This window comes from Myotis nattereri (assembly GCF_964212035.1).
Source record: "Myotis nattereri genome assembly, chromosome: 2".
Lineage (NCBI taxonomy): Eukaryota > Metazoa > Chordata > Mammalia > Chiroptera > Vespertilionidae > Myotis > Myotis nattereri.
In genome coordinates this window covers 165,608,790-165,631,202 of record NC_138076.1, presented here as the reverse complement: position 1 = coordinate 165,631,202, position 22,413 = coordinate 165,608,790, and the positions used below count along the sequence as shown (strand labels likewise).

Here is a 22,413-nt window from a genome sequence, read left to right as displayed (position 1 = left end):
GCTATTCACCCTTTCTCTATCATAGAAGTGTCAACCAAATTCACAATCAACAATGACAAACCTGAACACATGCTTGTGATTGGCGCCAGCAAGAGCTTTATATGTATTGCACATGCGCAAGTCAACTTAGCCTTTTATATATGTAGAATAAACTTGCTTAATTAGACCTGCTTTCTGATTTAGCTAAATTTTTTCCAGCCCAGTGAAGCACCCCAACTTCTCTTTCAAGTAATTGTCAGCAACACAGCAGTAAATATCAACATGAAGCACATTATTATTGTAGATCACACAGGGCGAACAAAGGGTTTGACTACAGTAGTGTTTGACTATATTCTGCGCAGTGAGAAAACCTGAAGTCATTTTCAAGTTCTACCATTTCTTCTTTTTAGTTGGGTCAAGTTTCTAAACTTTCTACATCTTCGTTTTCTGGCTAATGAAAAGAAAATAGGATTCCACTGAGTCTCCTATCTACCTACTCAGGACCTATGTGAGGATCAAATGAGATGAGGCATGTGAAAACGCTTCACAAACATTTGGTTAAAGTGTAAAATGTTTGCACCTGGCTATAAAGCAAGTTGTGTTCCTGGGCTGAAGAAACTCCAAGGAGGCTAGTTGCTAGGGAGAGGAAGCCGGGCGTTGCTACGTGATGCCATTACCCAGCATCCACAGTGACCGTTCGGGCTGGGCTGGGGCCTGCATTTTGCACCATGGGGTCTTGGCAGAGTTGGCTGTGATTTGGTTTGGTGTAGCTCCGGGGTGGTGGTGGGGCCTGTGTCCCACTTGGGGAAAGCCGGGTGTTGGTTTGTCGCCGCCAGGTCGGTGGTGCCGTTTATTTTTAAAAGGCCAGTGTGTGTCATGGCAGCTCCTGTGTTGAGCATCTGCCCCCTGGTGGTCAGTGCGCATCATAGCTATCGGTCAGACAGATACTTAGCCTTTTTAAAAAAAATATTTTTTTATTCATTTCAGAGAGGAAGGGAGAGGGAGAGCGAGAGAGAGAAACATTAATGATGAGAGAGAATCATCGATCGGCCGCCTCCCGCACACCCCCCACTGGGGACCGAGCCCACAACCGGGGCACGTGCCCTTGACCGGAATTGAACCTGGGACCCTTCAGTCCACAGGTAGATGCTCTATCCAGTGAGCCAAACCAGCTAGCGCAGTCTTTTATACATATATATATATATATATATATATATATAGATCTTGTCAAGATCATTCAGTTTTCTTTTATACACTGTATATTTAATGTTGTATATACTTTTCAAAACTTGAAGTAGATTTCATTTTATGTGGCGCATGATTTAGATTTTTTTAGACCAATTTTGTTGCTGCTAAAGAAAGTGAAAATTATTTGGCTTATTACACTAATTTAAACAGACTAATAGTTACAGGAGTAGATTTTCAGGTCAATAGATTTATTGTGGGTATACAGAAAATATTTTTGTTGAACTGGAAAATAGTCATATTCATTAGAGGATTTAAATGGACAGGCATGTGTACTGCAGAACTGATGTTCATATTTTTATTTATATATTTTTATTCATATCAGAGAGAGAGGGAGAGGGAAAAAGAGATAGAAACATCGCTGTAACCGGTTTGGCTCAGTGGATAGAGCGTCGGCCTGCGGACTGAAAGGTCCCGGGTTCGATGCCGGTCAGGGGCATGTACCTTGGTTGTAGGCATATCCCCAGTGTGGGGTGTGCAGGAGGCAGCTGGTCGATGTGTTTCTCTCATCGATGTTTCTGACTTTCTATCCCTCTCCCTTCCTCTCTGTAAAAAATCAATAAAATATATTAAAAAAAAAAAAAAGAGATAGAAACATCAATTATGAGAATCATTGATAGGCTGCCTCTTGCTCTAGGGATTGAGCCCTCCTGGGCATGTGCCCTTGACCAGAATCGAACCTGGGATTCTTCAGTCTGCAGGCCGGCATTCTATCCACGGAGCCAAACTGGCTAGGGCAGAACTGATGTTTTTAAATTTCAAATTGTCTCGCCAAAACCGGTTTGGCTCAGTGGATAGAGCGTCGGCCTGCGGACTGAAGGGTCCCAGGTTCGATTCTGGTCAAGGGCATGTACCTGGGTTGCGGGCACATCCCCAGTGGGAGATGTGCAGGAGGCAGCTGATCGATGTTTCTCTCTCATTGATGTTTCTGACTCTCTCTCTCCCTTCCTCTCTGTAAAAAATCAATAAAATATATTAAAAATAAATAAATAAATAAAATAAATTTCAAATTGTCTGATCCATGCACCTGACCCAGTTCAAGGGCAACAACTGGCAGGATTTGTTGCCAGTGGGGAGATATGAACATTCAAGCAAAAAGTAGAATTTTGGAAAACTTTTATTCACCATTGTGAACTTGACAGCTTCCTAATAATTACAAACTTTTTTAACAAAGTCATATATGGGTCCAAGACCCATTCAGAGTGCAAGACAGACCGGTGGATTTTAATGTTAGCAGAGTAAACAGAGTTCAGATTGTACCTTGCAAACAAACTTTAAGAAACTACAAACTGTCAAGTTTTGATGTGGTATCAAAGAAGAATATTTACAATTACCTGAAAAGACTATTAAAACACTCCTCCCCTCAACCAAAATAACATATGGCAACATATTTAATGTAGAAGCAGTAAGAGAATTTAGCCATTTTCTATTAACTCATTAAGGAGATTTGAAGAAATGTAAAGCAATGTTTTCTTTTTGTTTTTTGTTTTGTTTTGTTTTTAATTAAATCTTTATTGTTCAGATTATTACATTTGTTCCTCTTTTTTCCCCCCACAACTCCCCTCCACCCAGTTCCCACCCCACCCTCCGCCCTCTCTCCCCACCCACTGTCCTCATCCATAGGTGTATTACTTCTGTCCAGTCTCTTCCTGCATCCCTCACACCCCTTTCCCCCCAAGAATAGCCAGTCCACTCCCTTTCTATGTCCTTGATTCTATTGTAATCACTAATTTATTCTGTTCATCAGATTATTTATTCACTTGATTTTTAGATTCACTTGTTGATAGATGCATATTTGTTGTTCATAATTTGTATCTTTATCTTTTTCTTCTAATTCCTCTTCTTAAAGGATACCTTTCAGCATTTCATATAATACTGGTTTGGTGGTGATGAACTCCTTTAGCTTTTCCTTATCTGTGAAGCTCTTTATCTGACCTTCAATTCTGAATGATAGCTTTGCTGGATAAAGTAATCTTGGTTGTAGATTCTTGGCATTCATCATTTTGAATATTTCTTGCCACTCCCTTCTGGCCTGCAAAGTTTCTGTTGAGAAATCAGCTGGCAGTCGTATGTGTGCTTACTCCCTTGTAGGTAACTGAGTTTCTTTCTCTTGCTGCTTTTAAGATTCTCTCTTTGTCTTTTGCTGTTGGCATTTTAATTATGATGTGTCTTGGTGTGGTCCTCTTTGGATTCGTTTTGTTTGGTGTTCTCTGCACTTCCTGAACCTGTAAGTCTATTTCTTTCACCAGGTAGGGGAAGTTTTCTGTCATTATTTCTTCAAATAGGTTTTCAATATCTTGCTCTCTCTCTTCTTCTGGCACTCCTATAATTCGGATGTTGGTTCGCTTGAAGCTGTCCCAGAGGCTCCTTACACTATCTTCGTATTTTTTGGATTCTTTTTTCATTTTGCTTTTCCGGTTGGGTGTTTTTTGCTTCTTTGTATTTCAAATCTTTGACTTGATTATTGCGATCCTCTGGTCTGCTGTTGGGAGTCTGTATAGTATTCTTTATTTTAGTCAGTGTATGCTTAATTTCTAGTTGGTCCTTTTCACAACATCGAGGGTCTCACTAGATTTCTTGAGGGTCTCATTAAGTTTATCGGCAGTTTCTAGAAAGTTCTTGAAAAATCTTAAAGTATGGTTTTGAACTCTATATCCAATAGTTTGCTTTCCTCCATTTCTGTCATTTGTGTCCTCTTTCTTTGTCTTGGCATTTTTTTATGCTTCGCTGTGTCGATAGAGTGGCTTTGTGTGCTAGGTGTCCTATAGGGCCCAGTGGCTCAGTCTCCCCAATTATCTGAGGTGGACACTGTTGGTGCACCCCCTTGTGGGCTTTGTGCACAGTCTTGTTGTAGTTAAGCCTTGATTGTTGTAGGTATCAGTGGGAGGATTTGACCTCCAGGCTAATTGGCTGTGAGAATCAGCTGTGTCTGCAGTGGTTGAACTTCTGTGCTGAAGACACTCTTATGGGGCTAGACTTGCTTCAGTGGGGCTTTGGTGCTCACTGAGTCTGCCCCCTGAGTGTGTCCCTTGTGGATCAGAGGAGTTGTAATTGGATGGTCCCACTCTGACCACTGGGTACACTGGCTCTTGGATCTAAGGAGATGCTAATCTACCCTCTGCCTGAGGCTACCCAGCAGAAGCCAGCTGTAAAGCAATGCAAGTTGCCCTAGGGCCTTGGGGCAGCTGCAGTTTGTTAAGTAATTTTCGGATTACAAAGGGCAGGGCCTTTCATATGCAAAAGCCTCCATGCATGGCTTGGGCAGGGTGGGGTCCCAGGGGATCAACAGGGCAGGCAGAGGAGCAGTATGGCTGCTCTCAGTCCTGCCCTCAGAGGCCCCTGCAATCGCTGTTAGTGCCTCCGAGAGAAAGCTGCCCTCGAGTTCCAACTGATGCCAGACAGTCCCATTTCTCCGGTATGAGTCTGGGTCCCCAGAGACTTGCCCGGAACTGGAGCTCAGAGCCTGAGACTCCCTCCCGATTGAAAAAGACAACCGTGTCCTCAACCGCCAGCCCTCTCTGCATGCACCTCCGCACCTTTGTATTTTACTTCTGCACCGCACCTCCTCTGAGTCTCCATATGCTTTTCTCTTTCCTTCTAGTTGTAGAATTTCCACTCAGCCAGCCTTCCTGTGGTTCTGGGTGATGTCCATTCCATCTTTTAGTTGTATTTTTGAAGTGGTTGTGCAAGGCAGCAATCTCCGGTGTTTACCTATGCCACCATCTTGGTTTCTCCCTGGCGTCTTTTTAATGTGTAAAGCAATGTTATTTCTCTCACTAATTTTGGAGAGAAATTTAGTTGTGTTAATGAAAATATTTTATTTATACTAACATAATGGAGTTATGGTTGTTATTTTAAAATGAACTTAAATATTTTTCAAATTTCTGTTTGAATTTTACATGAAGTATTGGTAGATAAAAACCAAAAACCCACATAAATAAAAGTTTTTTGAGGTCATTAATAATGAGTAAGAGTGTGAAAGGGTCTTGAGACCAAAAAGTTTGAGAAACAGACACCTAAAGGGTCAGTCTTTTAAGCTTGATGCATCCTTCTGTATTATTCGGCTATATCTGTGAAGAACAGTATCTTCTCCAGATGGCTCTGGAAAAACAATAGGTGGAGTCTTCCAGTTACCTTTCTTTTATTCGAGCCCTTCACAAAAATGTTCTAATGCAGTTAGTTTACTTCTATATCTCAGTTATTTTGGTTACCTGTGAATGTATTCCAAATTTCCTTAGAAACATATTTATAGTGAGGTAGAATAAGTACATTTCTAGGTAGTAAATAGTTGTGTAATGATTTTTAAAAATAACATCTCTGTGGCTTGACTGTTAGACTCTAAATTTTGTAAGGAAACAGTATCTAATATAGCAATATTTATTCAATCAGTTTTAGCGGGGAGTACAGCAGTGAACAAAAGTCTCAGCTCTCATGGAACTTACATTCTGGTTTTGGGGAGACAGGCAATAAAGTGAATATCAGTTGTCAGGATATGCTGTGGAGACAGAAAAACAAGGTAGGAAGGATAGGAAGTTATTGGTGGGGACATGGGCTTGCCTTTTTATAGAAGGTAGCGAGAGAAGTCCTGTCTGTGGAAATACCTCTTCAGTTATATGGACCAATAGTTGTAAAACTCTGAGACTGACGGGCAGTTGACATGGATAAGGAACAGCAAGGAAGCCGATGTGGTGGAAGAGGGAGGAATGAGGAGAGTGATACGAGATGAGGCAGAGAAGGGGGTGGAAGGGGAGAGATAAATTTATTAGTTGCCTCTTCCCTACATTATACAACAGATAATGTAGGCCTTATATGTGACTGTAAGATTTTTGGTTTTTAAATCTGGGTAAGATGGGGAACCTTTGGGGTATTTTGAGAAAAACATTAACTGACTGATATTTTAATATGATCACTCTGGCTGCTTTTTGAAAGTGGAAGCAGGAAAACCAGTTAGGAAGCAGTTATAACAAAGTGCATGGAGACAGTAGTGGCTTAGACAGTGGTATTGAGATCAAGTTAGTATCTCCATATGATTTGTAAAGGCAACAGTGATTGCTTTTAGATTCAATGTGGGTTTTAGAGATAAAAAAGGAGTTAAGATTGACTACAGTTTTTGATTTGAATAACTGTAAGAATGGAGTTGCCATTTATTGACATAGACAACACTGGGGCATGTTTTTCTTTTCTTTTTTAAGGAGATGTTGGCAGTTAGGAGTTTGGCTTGTAAAGTTTGTGATACTATCTGTATTAGTTTTCTATGTTGCAAAAACAAATTACCACAAATTTAGGGCTTAAAACAGATTTATTATCTCACAGTTTCTGTGGAGTCAGGCATGTCTTAGCTGGATCTCTGCTTCACAGTTTCACCAGGTTACAAGCAAGGTGGCTAGTGTTGGGTTCATATCGGGAGACTAGACTGGAGAACAATCAAACTCACTCAGGTTGTTGGCAGAATTCATTTTGTTGCAGCTGTAGGACTGAGAGCTTCAGGTTTCTGTTGGCTGTTGATGGGAGGCCACGGTCAACTCTTAACAGTTCATTTGCAAAAGGCATAATACCACATGATCTCACTCATTTGTGGATTATAGAGAACAACATAGACTGATGAAAAGGGACAGACCCAAAGACTGAGAATCAGCGATCAGGCTATCAATCCCCAGAAGGAAAGTAGGGGAGGGCGGGGGTAAGGGGAAGAGATCAACCGAAGGACTTGTATGCATGTATATAAGCCAAACCAATGGACATGGACAACAGGAGGATGGGAGCATGAGTGTGCGGGGCGGGAGGTTAGGGGTTAATGGGGGGGATGAGGACACATTTGTAATACCTTAACTAATAATAAAAAAAAAATAGTATCATACAGAATAGTTTCACTGCTCTAAATAGATGCAGAAAATTTTTTGTTTTGCTTTTTTTAAAAAAATAAAAAATAGAACCACACACACACACAAAAAAAAGAGTTCATTTGCAATTTGCTGCCATGTGGCCCTCTCCATAAGCAGTTCATAGCATGGCAGCCTGCTTCTTTTTTTTCTATCCTCACCTGAGGATATATTTTCCATTGATTTCTAGAGAGAGTGGAAGGGAGGGCAGAGGGGGTGGGGAGAGACAGACAGACGGATATCGACGTGAGAGAGATACATCTATTAGTTGCCTCCCACATGCGCACTCCTACTGGGGCTGCAACTGAGGTACATGTGCTTGACCCAGAAGTGGTCCTCCAGCTGATGCTCTAACCATTTAGCAACACTGGCCAGGCTCCTGCTTCAAAAAAATACATATATATATTCCCCATTATCATTTAGCCCTCCATACCTTCTCACCCCCCTTCCCCCCCACCCCACAATCACCTCTGTTGTCCCTGTCCCTGAGTTCTTTGTTTTCTTTTGTTGCTCAATCCCTCCACGTTCCTTGCCTCCCTCTCTTGCCCCCCTTCCCAGCTGTCACCCTGCTCTCTATGAGTCTGGTAGCCTGCTTCTTTTATTCCAACAAGAGAGTGAGAAGAGAGTCTGCTATCAAGACAGTCATGTAATATAACATAATCAAGGGAATGATATCCCATTCCTTTGCCATAAAACATAACGTAATCATGGGAATGGTATCCCATCATCTTTGCCTTGTTCTGTTGGTTAGAAGTCATAGGACCCTCCCACAACTCAAGGGGAGAGGATTACACAAAGACATGAACACCAGGAGGAAGGGATAAGGGGGGCCACCTTGGAGTTTGTCTGCCAAACCAAACAAGTAGATTTGTCCAGTCGGCAGTTGGATATATATGGTCTGGAGTCCAGGGGAGAGGTCCAGACTAGAAATGTAAATTTAGGAGTTGTGGAAATATAAGTGGTATTTAAACTCATGAGGGTGATTTCTGGCTTCCACTAGGATGTAGGAAAAAAAAGTATTTTTTTTAAACTATATTTTATTGATTTTTTTTAAAAATATATTTATTGATTTTTTACAGAGAGGAAGGGAGAGGGATAGAGAGCTAGAAACATCGATGAGAGAGAAACATCAACTAGCTGCCTCCTGCACACCTCCCACTGGGGATGTGCCCGCAACCAAGGTACATGCCCTTGACCGGAATCGAACCTGGGACCCTTCAGTCCGCAGGCTGACGCTCTATCCACTGAGCCAAACCGGTTTGGCATTTTATTGATTTTTTTACAGAGAGGAAGGGAGAGGGATAGAGAGTTAGAAACATCGATCAGCCTCCTGCATACCCCCTACTGGGGATGTGCCCCAAACCAAGGCACATGCCCTTGACTGGAATCGAACCTGGGACCCTTCAGTCCGCAGGCTGACGCTCTATCCACTGAGCCAAACCGGTCAGAGCGAAAAAGTATTTTTTATAAATATATTTTTATTGATTTCAGAGAGGGAGAGAAAGAGAGAAACATCAATGATGAGAGAGAATTATCAATCGGCTGTCACCTGCATGCCTCCCACTGGGGATTGAGCCTGCAACCCAGGCATGTGCCCTGACAGGGAATCAAACCATGAACTCCTGGTTCATAGGTCAGTGCTCAACCTTTGAGTGAGTTTCTTTCACAGCCAGGTGAAAGAAAGAGTATTGATATTGCCCTAAAATCAGAAGAAACTAACTTCTCTCAATCCATCAGAGATGGGATATGGTCATGGCTTACCTGTAGTAGAGGGCAGGAAGAAGGCAGGTCTGTCATACGGGGAAAGAACAGTTCAGCTAAATTTTTAATGGATTGCTAACGTCTAATTGTAGGCTAGCATGGGAATAGAACCCTTGGGAACTGCAGACACTAGGATACATAACACCTACTTGTAGGCTTTTCTCCAAGGACCTTCAACAGTTGCTCCTGAGGAAGATTAGGAGAAGCAAGGGAGACCAGGGGAAGCCTCACTAGGTGGTACAGGCCTGCCTGGACCCCTTTTCCCTGTGGAAAGCAGCTTTAAGCAATAGGGGAAGGGAATAAATTCCATTTTCCATTGTGACTGGCGGATGTGAAAAGATAAAGAAAATCCATAAACCCTGAGGGAAGGGCAGGAAACTATCCTAGGTTCTGACCATTAATTTTCTTCCTACTGGAAGCAAGCCCCATCCACTGAAACTCAGGGTTGTAGGGCCTGAGACTGGGTCAGAATAACAAAGCACCTTTCCCCTGCTAGCAAGTAAATCAACAGCAGTCTACTCCTGGGGAGGGGCAAGAATATGGAGAGCGACTCTGGGGCAAGTGCACAGAGAAAGCTTGAAGTTGAGGGGGGAGTAAGAACATGGAGAAAAACTCTCTGGCAAACCAGCCTCCACTCTAAACAGGTTACAGGGGAGGAATTTGAAGCTGGAGGTGCATTTAAGGTAATCATAACAAGAAAACTAAAACCCAACTCAGTCTAAATAGATTGACTCAATCCCTACCCTCTCTTACCCCCCTCCCGCACTAAAGCTAGTAGAAGAATTTTTACTACTCATGCAAAAATTATGAAACATGTACAGATAAGCAAAACAAAAAAACACACACCCCACTGTCAAAAGTAAGAATAATAAAAAACTCAGGATGACCCAACTGTTAAAACAAAAAGAGAGTACATTTAAAATAACAATGAATAACATATTAAAGGCTCTAGTGTAAAAGATGGACATGTATGGATAGATGGTAAGTTTCAGCAGAGGAATAGAAACTATGTTAACTGGAAATCCTATATAATAAGAGGCTAATATGCTAATTGTCCCCTCGGGAGTTTGACCGCTCAATATGACGTGCACTGACCATCAGAGGGCGGCACAGAACAAAGGAAGGCCCTGATCGCCAGCCAGGCCTGGGGACCCTACCTGTATACGAATTTCATGCACTGGCCCTCTAGTGCTAGAAATAAAAAGTATGACATACATGGAGTATGTTTGGGGGCTTATTAGTAGACTTGACACAGCCAAGGAAATAATTGGTGAGCTTGAAGATAGGTCAACAGAAATTATCCAAACTTAAAGAGAAAAAAATGTGGGGAGAACAACAACAGAGCATCCCAGAGCTGTGGGACAATATCCATTGAACAGAAATATAATTAAAATCACGGGACTAGATGAGATTACTGTAGAACGAATATAATCAGAGAGAAGGAGGTTAATAGATTTCGCTCTGAGGCTTTCTAAATTTGGCGTTTGGGCCTGGGCCTGTCTTAGTAGTTGAGCGTCGACCTATGAACCAGGAGGTCAAGGTTCGATTTCCAGTCAGGGCATATGCCTGGGTTGCGGGCTGGATCCTCAGTAGGGTGTGTGCAGGAGGCAGCCCATCAATGATTCTCTCTCATTGATGTTCTATCTCTTTCCCTTCATCTCTGAAATCAATACAAAAAACATTTTTTAGAATAAATAAATTTAGATTTTGAGGAGATTAAATGGGGTGGTCAGTGAGGTAAGATGAAAATCGAGAGAAATTGGGATCTGGAAATTAAGGATGAGGTGATGGTCAACTGTACAATGCTGCTGGTAGGTAAAATGAGGAGTAAAAAATAACTATTACACAGTCGAGCCTCATTATTCAAGGATTCTGTATTTGCAAATTCACACACTTGATCAACTTATTTGTAGCCTCCAAATAAAAACTCAAAGCGCTTTTGTGGTCATTAGTGGAGATGCACAGAATAGTGAAAAATTTTAATCACTTGATGTACACCTTCCCAGCTGAGGTTGAAAAGACAGTGCTCTGTCTTATTTTAGCTCTCATTCTTTTCTTTTTTTTTTAAATATATTTTATTGATTTTTTTTGTACAGAGAGGAAGGGAGAGAGATAGTTAGAAACATCGATGAGAGAGAAACATTGATCAGCTGCCTCCTGCACACTCCCCACTGGGGATGTGCCTACAACCCAGGTACATGCCCCTGACTGGAATCGAACCTGGGACCTTTCAGTCCGCAGGCCAACACTCTATCCACTGAGCCAAACCAGTTTCGGCTTTAGCTCTCATTCTGTAAACAGTTCTTCTTTTTGTGTTCTAGTTAGTGCCATGTTTTTTTGCATTTTTGTACTTTTTGTTGGTGATTTTGCTGTTTAAAATGGCCTTTAGGCATAGCAGTGAATGTTGTCTAAGTGCAAAAAGACTGTGATATATCTTATCTATATAAGGTTAAAGTACATGGGTTAAATTAATTTCAGGCATGAGTTCTAGTGCTATTGACCGTGAGTTCAGTGTTAATGAATTAATAATGTATGTATTTAAATAATGTGTCTTTTGCCCTAACCAGTTTGGCTCAGTGGATAGAGCATCAGCCTGAGGACTCAAGGGTCCCAGGTTCCATTCTGGTCAAGGGCATGTACCTTGGTTGCGGGCACATTCCCAGTAGGGAGTGTGCAGGAGGCAGCTGATCGGTGTTTCTCTCTCATTGATGTTTCTAACTCTGTATCCCTCTCCCTTCCTCTCTGTAAAAAAATCAATAAAATATACTTAAAAAAATAAAAATCATCATTCTCCCCTTTATTTTTATTTTTTTTTTAAATATATTTTATTGATTTTTTACAGAGAGGAAGGGAGAGAGATAGAGAGTTAGAAACATCGATGAGAGAGAATCATCGATCAGCTGCCTCCTGCACATCTCCTACTGGGGATGTGCCCGCAACCAAGGCACATGCCCTTGACCGGAATCGAACCTGGGACCTCTCAGTCCGCAGGCCGACGCTCTATCCACTGAGCCAAACCGGTTTCGGCCATCATTCTCCCCTTTAAAAAAAAAAAAATAATGTGTCTTTAAACATAAAACAAGGTCATATATTGACCAGTTGGTGAAAATGTGCCCAGGTTTGCAGGAAGCTGGCTGTGTATTTTCCCTGGGAGCAGTGGTTCAGAATTTGTCAGTTCAGTGTACAAGGTGACTTTATGGAACATAGCTACCACAAATCACAAGAATGGATTCTATTTGGCAACAGGGAGTTAGTTGATTGATAATCTCGATAAGAGCTATTTCAGTTTGAGTGGGGATGAAAATCTAATTGGATCCAAGAGTGCATGAAAAAAAGAGAGGAGGGAAAATGAGTAGACACAAGAAAGAAAGAAAAATAAAGAAAACGAGTAGATAAACTCATTGACCACAAGATGGATAGACAACATCTTTGAGGATTTTTTTGCTACAAAATAGAGCTAAAAAGTGAAGTTTCTGGAAGGGGTTGTAGGTTATGGAAGTTTTGTTTTTATTATTTTTAAGATGGAAGTAATAGACTATTTGTAAACCAGTGGGAATGATAAAGTAGAAGGGAAACATTTGATGATAAAGGAGAGAGAGGGCAATCCTGCAATTACGTCCTTGAGGAGGGAAGATGAGAATTAGTAGAAAAATTTGTTTTGTATGAGCACAGGCACATCATAATAAGAAAGAAAGTAAATAGATTAGGCAGGTAGATTTGAGATAAGATACCCTAAAGTTTTCTTTTGATGGCGTCTTTGTTTTTCAGTGAAATAGAATATTTTGAGAAGGTACAGATGAAGGAGAAAGGATGAAATAGTCTGCTAGGACAGTAGGGACATAAGTGGACTAGGGATATGTAGTAGGATTGCTGGAGAGCCTTAAAGTCCACTTGAGGTTACTGATCATGGATTTGTTAACGTAAAAAAACCACTGAAACCTGTAAAGAATTTTTGTGAGTTTATTTGAGCCAAACTGTCGACATATGCCAGGAAGCAGAACCTCAACGAATTGAGATAATGCTCCGGAGAATGGCGGGTTACATCTGTATTTATACATTACAATCAAAGGAAACGGAGGTAGGTGGGTTACATGAAATCCATTGGTGATAGACTAGAAAGGTGGGAGAAAGCAAAGCAGGGAAACCCTGGGATTGGATAAAAAGTGAAATGATAGACACATACTTAGGTGGGTGAAGGAATTTGTGGTATCTGTCCTGGAGCCCCAGGCACATTAGGTTGTGCCCCAAGAGGGTCCAGAAAAAAGGAAGTTACAAGTTACCCAGACATTTCAAAGGGTATGTTATCTTAGATGCAAAAAGACAGGCTCAGTTAAGGTAAAGGTTGACCTTGTTGGTGAAGATACCGGCCTAGAATGTAACTATAACTGCTTTTAGTTAAAGTTTAATTTCAGACCATCCTGTGTGCTAACTTTAGGTCTCTGAGTTTGCAAGACTGCCATGCAGGCCTTCCCTGAGCTTGTCAGGTTAGCATGTGGCCCCTTTCATCCACAGATTTAAAGAGATTAAGTTTAGTTGTGTGTTTTTCTCCAGATTCAGGTATTTGCATACAGGTTACAGGCATAGAGTAGTTGAGGTAGCAGGATTGTTGCTTAGTCAAAGAACTATAGTGAAGCAGGAAAAGACAAGGATATTGGAGGTGTATCAGATCTAATACTGGACTGTGAGGTTTAAGCTGTATAAGGAAGTCGGGATTTGATGGGTCAAGAGCAGGGAAGAGGGTAGGCTCAATGGATAAGTTCCTATGGAGTCTAGGAATTGTTAAGAGTCCAATAGTAGAGGCAGTGAGTTAGAAGTAAGTGATACTCAGAGAGAGGGATACTTGAATTTGAGATTATGAAGAGTTGCATTTATTGGTAATGATAAGGTTTAAGTAAGTGGTTCTCAACTGGAGTGGTATTGATCCCCCACCAAGATGTCCAGAAATTTGTAGGGGTAGGGATGGGTTGCCACTGGTATTTCATGGACAGGGCCAGAGATGCTAAATGCTTTGCATTGAGCAAGATATTCCTGCACATGGAAGAATTGTTTCTAAACAGACATTTGAGAAATGTCTCTTTATGACAATCAGAGTGGGTGGCTGAGGAAGGTGGAAGACCGGGCTTTGTAGGAGAGGAATCAAAAACAGGCTTTGTAGGAGAGGAATCAAAAACAGAGGCTTGGGCATGGAAGGATAGTGGATGTTGCATATTGAAATCACCACAAATTGTATCAAGAGTAGTATTGGAGAGAATAGAGTGATTAGGGTACTAAAGTCTTAAAGAAATGAGGGCACACGACACCACAGTCTGCTGCTATGAGTCTCAAATTTAAGAGTTTTCTGGAAGGAATTTGAATGGACAGTGCTCTGAGAGTAGCAATGAAGAGCAAAGGAAACACCCACCCTATCTATAGGATTATGGCAGATAAGTGCAGGAGAGAGCCATAAGGGAGGCAGTGTTCATCAGTGGAGAGCTAAGGTTCAGTTATGGCAAGAACGTGAAGGGGAGGGACTCAATTCTTAATAAATTTCATTTAATTACAATGTGTATGTAGATTGAGAGGCAGTCTTGCTTTATGGACACAACAATGGATGCAATCAGCTCTGGTTTGAATGGTGATTTTGTTACTTAGTAACTCTGGAACATTGACCAAGTCACTTAACTTATTTATTTATTTATTTATTTGTCACTTAACTTATTTAGACTTGATATTCATCGTCTGGAAATTAAGGGCATCAGACTTGATGAACTCAAAGGTCTTATCCAGCTCATAACTTCCAGTAATTCTCATGTTGTAGGTGAATTTGTATACTTGAACCATGTGACAATGATGGCAGAAACAGCTAACATTTATTGAGTGTCCATTGTTTGCCGGGTGCATTTCTAAGCATTTTACATGCTGTAATGTCTTCAACCCTCATATCAGCCTCCCTACCTGCTTTTATAATTCCCATTTTAGAGGTCACACAACCAGTAAAGCTAGAGACAAAATTTGAATTTCAGCCATTTGACTTCTGTCACAGTTTGGTTTTCCTAGGAAGCTGATTATGAGATGGAGATTAGCATGCAGAAGTTTTATTGGGGAGTCCTCTAGGGATTACCACCTTTGGAATGGAAAGAAAGGAAGAAAAGGAACCAGGATTCAGGATTGAGCAGAGGGAGGATTCACTCTCAATGAAGGCCTCAACTAACCCCGTATCTTTAGCTAAGATAGTTCTTTAAGAATTGGGGTAAGGAGCCAGCCAGGTCTTTGTATCCCTGCATGTACCAGTCATTGGATCTTAAGAAGGGGGGAATGTGCAACCTGGAGCAAGGTGACTCTCATCACCCAGGGCAGTTCCAAAGAGAACTGACAACTGAACACTGTCTGCCAGCAGCTGGGGAATAAGTCTTTAACTAGTGAAAGGGGATCTGAGAAATATATCATAGTGTCTCCTACAACTCCAGAGTCTGTAATCACCAGTCCTTTGTTTCTTCGAGGCAGAGGATGAGGAAAGTGAGGATAGTTAAAGAAATTACATATGGACTTGACTCCAAAACATTAATATTTTTTTAATTGATTTCAGAGAGGAAGGTAGAGGGAGAGATAGATAGGAACATCAATGCTGAGAGAGAATCATTGATCGGCCGCATCCTGCACACCCCACAGGGAATTGAGTTTATAACCTGGGCAATGCCCCAACCAGGAATCGAACCATGACCTCCTGATTCATAGGTCGACTGAGCCATGCCGACTGGGGAGCTCTAAAACATTTTAAAACAGATTGATCTTCATTCCATTAATAATTTTGACTTGAGCCCTGACAGGCTTGGCTCAGTGGATAGAGCGTCTGCCTGCGGATTGAATGGTCCAGGGTTTGATTCCAGTCAAGGGCATGTACTTTGGTTTGGGGCACATCCCCAGTAGGGGGTGTGCAGTAGGCAGCTGATGGATGTTTCTTTCTCATCGTTGTTTCTAACTCTCTAACCCTCTCCCTTTCTCTCTGTAAAAAAATCAATAAAATATATATTTTTAAAAATAATAATTTTGACTTGAGAATTTAACCCAAGGTTTGTCCAGGGATATGCTAAGAATGTGTTTGTGTGCAACAGAGCTTTTGGTAATCCTTTCTTACATGGAAATTCTCCATCTAATGTCTTGGATATTCTTGGTCATCTGGGTTTTACTTTTTGGTAAAGACAGATCCTCCTGTAGAGTGAGTTAGAAATCTAGGTGAATTTATTTGGATGTTTCCAGCAAGATGGTATAGGGAAGTAGAAGAATAATTTTTCTTTATTTGCTTAACAAGGTCTTTCACAGAGCCCAAAGTTTTAAAGTTTGATTAGGTCCAAATTATCAGTTTTTCCTTTTATGGATTGTGCTTTTGGTATCTCAGAACTCTTTGCCTAGTCCTATATTTCAAAGATTCTTTTCTCCTATTTTTTTCCTGAAAGTTCTATATTTTACATTTAAGTCCATGATTCATTTTAAGTTATTTTTTAAAAATATTTTTATTGATTTCAGATAGGAAGGGAGAAAGAGATAGAAACATCTATAATAATAAAAGCGTAATATAAAAATTGACCGAATGGCTGAACAGCGGAACGACCATCCGGATGTCCTTCTGGACAACCTTCCGGTCAAAGCTGGCGCTGCGAGAGCCAAGGCAGCCAGGGCTGGGAAGGCCTACTCTTGCACGAATTTTGCATAGGGCCTCTAGTCATTAATGAGAGGGAATCATCGATTGGCTGCCTCCTGCATGTCCCGTTGGGGATCGAGCCCACAACCCGAGCATGTGCCCTTGACCGGAATCAAACCTGGGACCCTTCGGTCCACAGGCTGACACTCTATCCACTGAGCCAGCAGCAGCACGGTGCATGAATTAGTGCACGGGTGGGATCCAGCAGGCCCACCCCGATCTGGGCCTTTTGGGCTGGCCAGGGGGAGGGGCCACAGGCAGTTGGCCAGCAGGCCCCGCCCTCTGGTCAAACTCCCAAGGAACTCTTGGTTGAGAGGACAATTTGCATATTAGCCTTTTATTATATAGGACAGGGGCCCGGTGCACGAAATTCGTGCACTGGGTGTGTGTGTGGGGGGAAGAGTGTCCCTCAGCCCAGCCTGCCCCCTCTCACATACTGGGAGCCCTCAGGCGTTGACCCCCATCACCCTCCGATCGCCTGATCGGCCCCTTGCCCAGGCCTGACGCCTCCGCCAGAGGTGTCAGGCTTGGACAGGGGACCCCCATCTCCCCCAGATCACTGGCTCTGGCCCCCGCCCAGGCCTGAGGCCTCTGGCCCAGGAATCATGCCTGGGAAGGGGACTCCCATCTCCTTCTGATCGCTTGCTCCACCCCCGGCCCAAGCCTGATGCCTCTGACCCAGGCTTCAGGCCTGGGCAAGGGGACCATCATATCCCCCCAATCCCCGGCTCCGCCCCCCACCCAGGCCTGATGCCTCAGCCAGAGGAGTTGACCCTCATCACCCTCCGATCACCAATCACCGGATCGGCCCCTTGACCAGGCCTGAGGCCTCCGGCAGAGGTGTCAGGCCTGGGCAGGGGACCCCCAGCTCCCCGCGGTTGCAGGCTCCGCCCCTGCCCAGGCCTAACGCCTCTGGCCTAGGCGTCCGGCCCAGGCAGCGGGGACCTGCAGTGGCAGTGGGGGGCGCCGCGATTGTGGGCTTCGCTTTAGGCCCAGGCAAGGGACCCCTAGCTCCTGGGACTGCCAGCTTCGACCGTGCCCAGCTCCCATCGCTGGCTCCACCCCTACTTCCTGCTATCACTGGCCAGGGCGGCAAAGGCGCCTGATTCTCCGATCATGGCTGGGGGGCAGGGCAAAGGCGGCCCCAGGGCCGCCTTTGCCCTGCCCCCCAGCTCTTAGCTCCCCCCTGGGTTTCAGATCACTGTCAGTGGCAGGGGGCTTCTTCCTGCTTTCCCTTTTGCCTGCCTGCATTGTGCCTACATATGCAAATTAGCCGCCATCTTGTTGGCAGTTAACTGCCAATGTTAGTTGGCAGTTAATTTGCATATAGCCCTGATTAGCCAATGAGAATGGTATCGCCGTATGCCAATTACCATTTTTCTCTTTTATTAGTGTAGATTATGTTTTATTGATTTTGGACTTTATTTGTTGTTAGTTTTTAGAAAGGCAATTGATTTTTGTTTATTGATCTTGTACCTTGCACATTGATGAACTCATTCTAGAAGAGATGATTTTTTTTTCTTTACTATTCTATGGGATTTTCTATATAGACTGTCATGTCACCTGAAAATAGTTTTATTTTGTCTTTTCTAATCTGTATGCATGTTATATATTTTTTCTTTGTTTTTTAATTAAATCTTTATTGTTCAGATTATTACATTTGTTCCTCTTTTTTCCCCCCACAACTCCCCTCCTCCCAGTTCCCACCCCACCCTCCGCCCTCACTCCCCACCCACTGTCCTCATCCATAGGTGCACGATTTTTGTCCAGTCTCTTCCCGCATCCCCCTCACCCCTTTCCCCCCCAAGAATAGTCAGTCCATTCCCTTTCTATGTCCCTGATTCTATTATAATCACCAGTTCATTCTGTAAATGAGATTATTTATTCACTTGATTCTTAGATTCACTTGTCGATAGATGCATATTTGTTGTTCATAATTTGTATCTTTACCTTTTTCTTCTTCTTCCTCTTTTTTTTTTTTAAATATATTTTATTGATTTTTTACAGAGAGGAAGGGAGAGAGATAGAGATTTAGAAACATCGATGAGAGAGAAACATCGATCAGCTGCCTCCTGCACATCTCCTACTGGGGATATGCCTGCAACCCAGGTACATGCCCTTGACCGGAATCAAACCTGGGACCTTTCAGTCCGCAGGCCGACGCTCTATCCACTGAGCCAAACCGGTTTCGGCTCTTCCTGTTCTTAAAGGATACCTTTCAGCATTTCATATAATACTGGTTTGGTGGTGATGAACTCCTTTAGCTTTTTCTTATCTGTGAAGCTATTTATCTGACCTTCAATTCTGAATGATAGCTTTGCTGGATAAAGTAATCTTGGTTGTAGGTTCTTGGCATTCATCACTTTGAATATTTCTTGCCACTCCCTTCTGGCCTGCAAAGTTTCTGTTGAGAAATCAGCTGACAGTCGTATGGATATTCCCTTGTAGGTAACTGAGTTTCTTTCTCTTGCTGCTTTTAAGATTCTCTCTTTGTCTTTTGCTCTTGGCATTGTAATTATGATGTGTCTTGGTGTGGTCCTCTTTGGATTCGTTTTGTTTGGTGTTCTCTGTGCTTCCTGGACCTGTAAGTCTGTTTCTTTCACCAGGTAGGGGAAGTTTTCTGTCATTATTTCTTCAAATAGTTTTTCAATATCTTGCTCTCTCTCATCTTCTGGCACCCCTATAATTCGAATGTTGGTTCGCTTGAAGCTGTCCCAGAGGCTCCTAACACTGTCTTCATATTTTTGGATTCTTTTTTCATTTTGCTTTTCCGGTTGGGTGTTTTTTTGCTTCTTGGCATTTCAAATCTTTGACTTGATTCTTGCACTCCTCTGGTCTGCTGTTGGGAGTCTGTAAATTATTCTTTATTTCAGTCAGTGTATGCTTAATTTCCAGTTGGTTCTTTATGACAACATCGAGGGTCTCATTAGATTTCTTGTAGATCTCATTAAGTTTATCGGCAGTTTCTAGAAAATTATTGAAAGACCTTAAAACTGTGGTTTTGAGCTCTGTGTCCTCCAATTCTGACATTTGTATCCTGTTTGTCTCCGCATTTTTTATGCTTTCTTGGTGCACCCCCTCGTGGTCTTTGTGCGCAGTCTTGTTTTAGTTAAGCCTTGATTGTTGTAGGTAATACTGGGGGGAATTTGACCTCCAAGCCAACTGGCAGTGAGAATCAGCTGTGTCTGCAGTGGGAGAACTTCTGTCCTCTAGGGAGGTGCTAATCTAGCCTTTGCCTGAGGCTATCCGGCAAATGCCTCTGCAGGGCTTGGGCGGGGCGGGTCCCAGGGGATCCACAGGGCGGGCGGAGCAAGCAGTTATGGCTGCTCTCAGTCTTGCCCTCAGAGGCTTTGCTTCTCAATGTCCCCGTAATCGCTGCAAGCCCCTCAGAGAGAAAGCTGCCTTCGAGTGCCGAAGCCAGACAGTCCCGCTTCTCCCGTTTGAGTCTGGGTCCCTAGAGACTCGCCTGAATCTGGAGCTCAGAGCCTGAGACTCCCTCCCGATTGAAACAGACAACCGCGCCCTCAGCTGCCAGCCCGCTCCGCATGTACTCCGCACCTTAGTATTTTACTTCAGCACTGCGCCTCCTCTGAGTCTCGGTATGTTTTTCTCTTTCCTCCTAGTTGTAGAACTTCCACTCAGCCAGCCTTCCTGTGGTTCTGGATGATGTCCGTTCCGTGTTTTAGTTGTATTTTTGAAGTGGTTGTTGGAGGCAGCAAACTCTGGCGTTAACCTATGCCGCCATCTTGGTTTTTCCATATTTTTTTTTCTTGCCTTATTGCACTGGCCAGAACTCTGTTGAATAGAGTTGTAAGAATAGATATCTTTTTTTTTTTCTAATTTTAAAGGAAAAGCATTCATTCTTTTATCATTAAGTCTGATGTTAACTATTTTTTTATGCAGTCTTTTTAAAATTTTATTTTAGAGAGAGAAAGGGAGAGAGAGAGACACACAGACAGGCATCAATGAGCGGGAAACTGAACAGCCACCCCCTGCTGGGGATTGAGTCCACAACGTGAGCATGTGGTCTGACTAGAAATCAAACGAGCCACCTCTCGGTGCATGGGACAGTGTTCAACCAACTGAGCCACACCAGCCAGGGTTATGGTAGGTTTTTCTTAAAATATATATTTTTTTATTGATTTTTTACAGAGAGGAAGGGAGAGAGATAGAGAGTTAGAAACATCGATGGGAGAGAAACATCGATCAGCCACCTCCTGCACATCTCCCACTGGGGATGTGCCCGCAACCCAGGTACATGCCCTTGACCGGAATCGAACCTGGGACCCCTCAGTCCGCAGGCCGACGCTCCATTCACTGAGCCAAACCGGTTTCGGCAGGTTTTTTTTTTAATAGATGCTCTTTTTGAGTGTGTGTAAGTTCCCTTCTATTCCGAATTTTACAAGAGTTTTTTTCATGAAATGATGTTATATTTGTCAGATGTTTTTTCTGCATCAATTGTTGTCATTGTATGATTTTTTTCTTTGACCTGTTAATGTGGATTACATTGGTTGATTTTCAGATGTTAAACCAACCTTACATTCCTGAAATAGCACTTGGTTATGGTGTTACATTCTTTTTATATGTGCTGGATTCTGTTTGCTAATATTTTGTTGAGGATTATTGCATCTGCATTCATAAGAAATATGGTGGTCTATGGTTCTCTTATTTTCTATGTCATTGGCCTCATAAAATGAGCTAGAAAATATTCCTTTATCTTTTCTAGAAAAGATTATACAAAATCATTTTTCTACTGAAAATGTTTGGTAAAGCTCTCCAGTGAAACTCAGGCCTGAAAGTATTTTTGGAAGGGTTATTCAGGCTATTACATCTTATTTAAGTTTTGGCAGTTTGTGGTTTTCAAGAAGTTGATGCATTTCTTCTGTGTCAAATTTATAAATATAGTTTTCCCTTGTTACCCATTTAATGACTGTGGGACTTATATTGATATGATATTCCCTGTTCCTTTATTTTTTTAAACCTCACCCAAGGATATTTTTTCCCTTGATGTAGAGAGCGTGCAAGGAAGGGGCGGGAGAGAGAGAAACATACATGTGAGAAATATACATGGATTGGTTGCCTCCCAACAAGAGTGAGGGATTGAACCTGCAACTCATTGTGAACCAAATCTGTGACCCTTCTGTGCTCGGGTCAATGCTCTAACCACTGAGCAATGTCAGCCAGGGCTTCCCTTTTTCTTTTTTATATTGGTGATTTGTGTCTTCTCTTTTTTCTCTTTGTCAGTATTGCCAGAAGAGGTTTATAGATTTTTTTAAAAAATAATTAAATCTTTATTGTTCAGATTATTACAGTTGTTTCTTTTTTCTCCCCCCATAGCTCCCCTCCACCCGGTTCCCACTCCACCCTCTGCCCTCACCCCCACCCCCCACTGTCCTCATCCATAGGTGCACGATTTTTGTCCAGTCTCTTCCCACATCCGCTCCCCTTTCCCCCCAAGAATAGTCAGTCCACTCCCTTTCTATGCCCCTGATTCTATTATAATCACTAGTTTATTCTGTTCATCAGATTATTTATCCACTTGATTTTTAGATTCACTTGTTGATAGATGTGTATTTGTTATTCATAATTTGTATCTTCACTTTTTCTTCTTCTTCCTCTTCTTTTTTTTTTTAATATATTTTATTGATTTTTTACAGAGAGGAAGGGAGAGAGATAGAGAGTTAGAAACATCAATGAGAGAGAAACTTCGATCAGCTGCCTCCTGCACATCTCCCACTGGGGATATGCCCGCAACCCAGGTACATGCCCCTGACCGGAATCGAACCTGGGACCTTTCAGTCCGCAGGCCGACGCTCTATCCACTGAGCCAAGCCGGTTTCGGCGTCCTCTTCTTAAAGGATACCTTTCAGC

The 22,413-nt window shown here is 42.5% G+C and overlaps 1 protein-coding gene across 4 annotated transcripts in view; it reads left to right on the top strand.

The window, feature by feature from the left end:
• Positions 1–22,413, top strand: part of ATF1 (activating transcription factor 1) — a 67,827-nt gene that overhangs the window by 7,009 nt on the left and 38,405 nt on the right. The window lies entirely within an intron of this gene.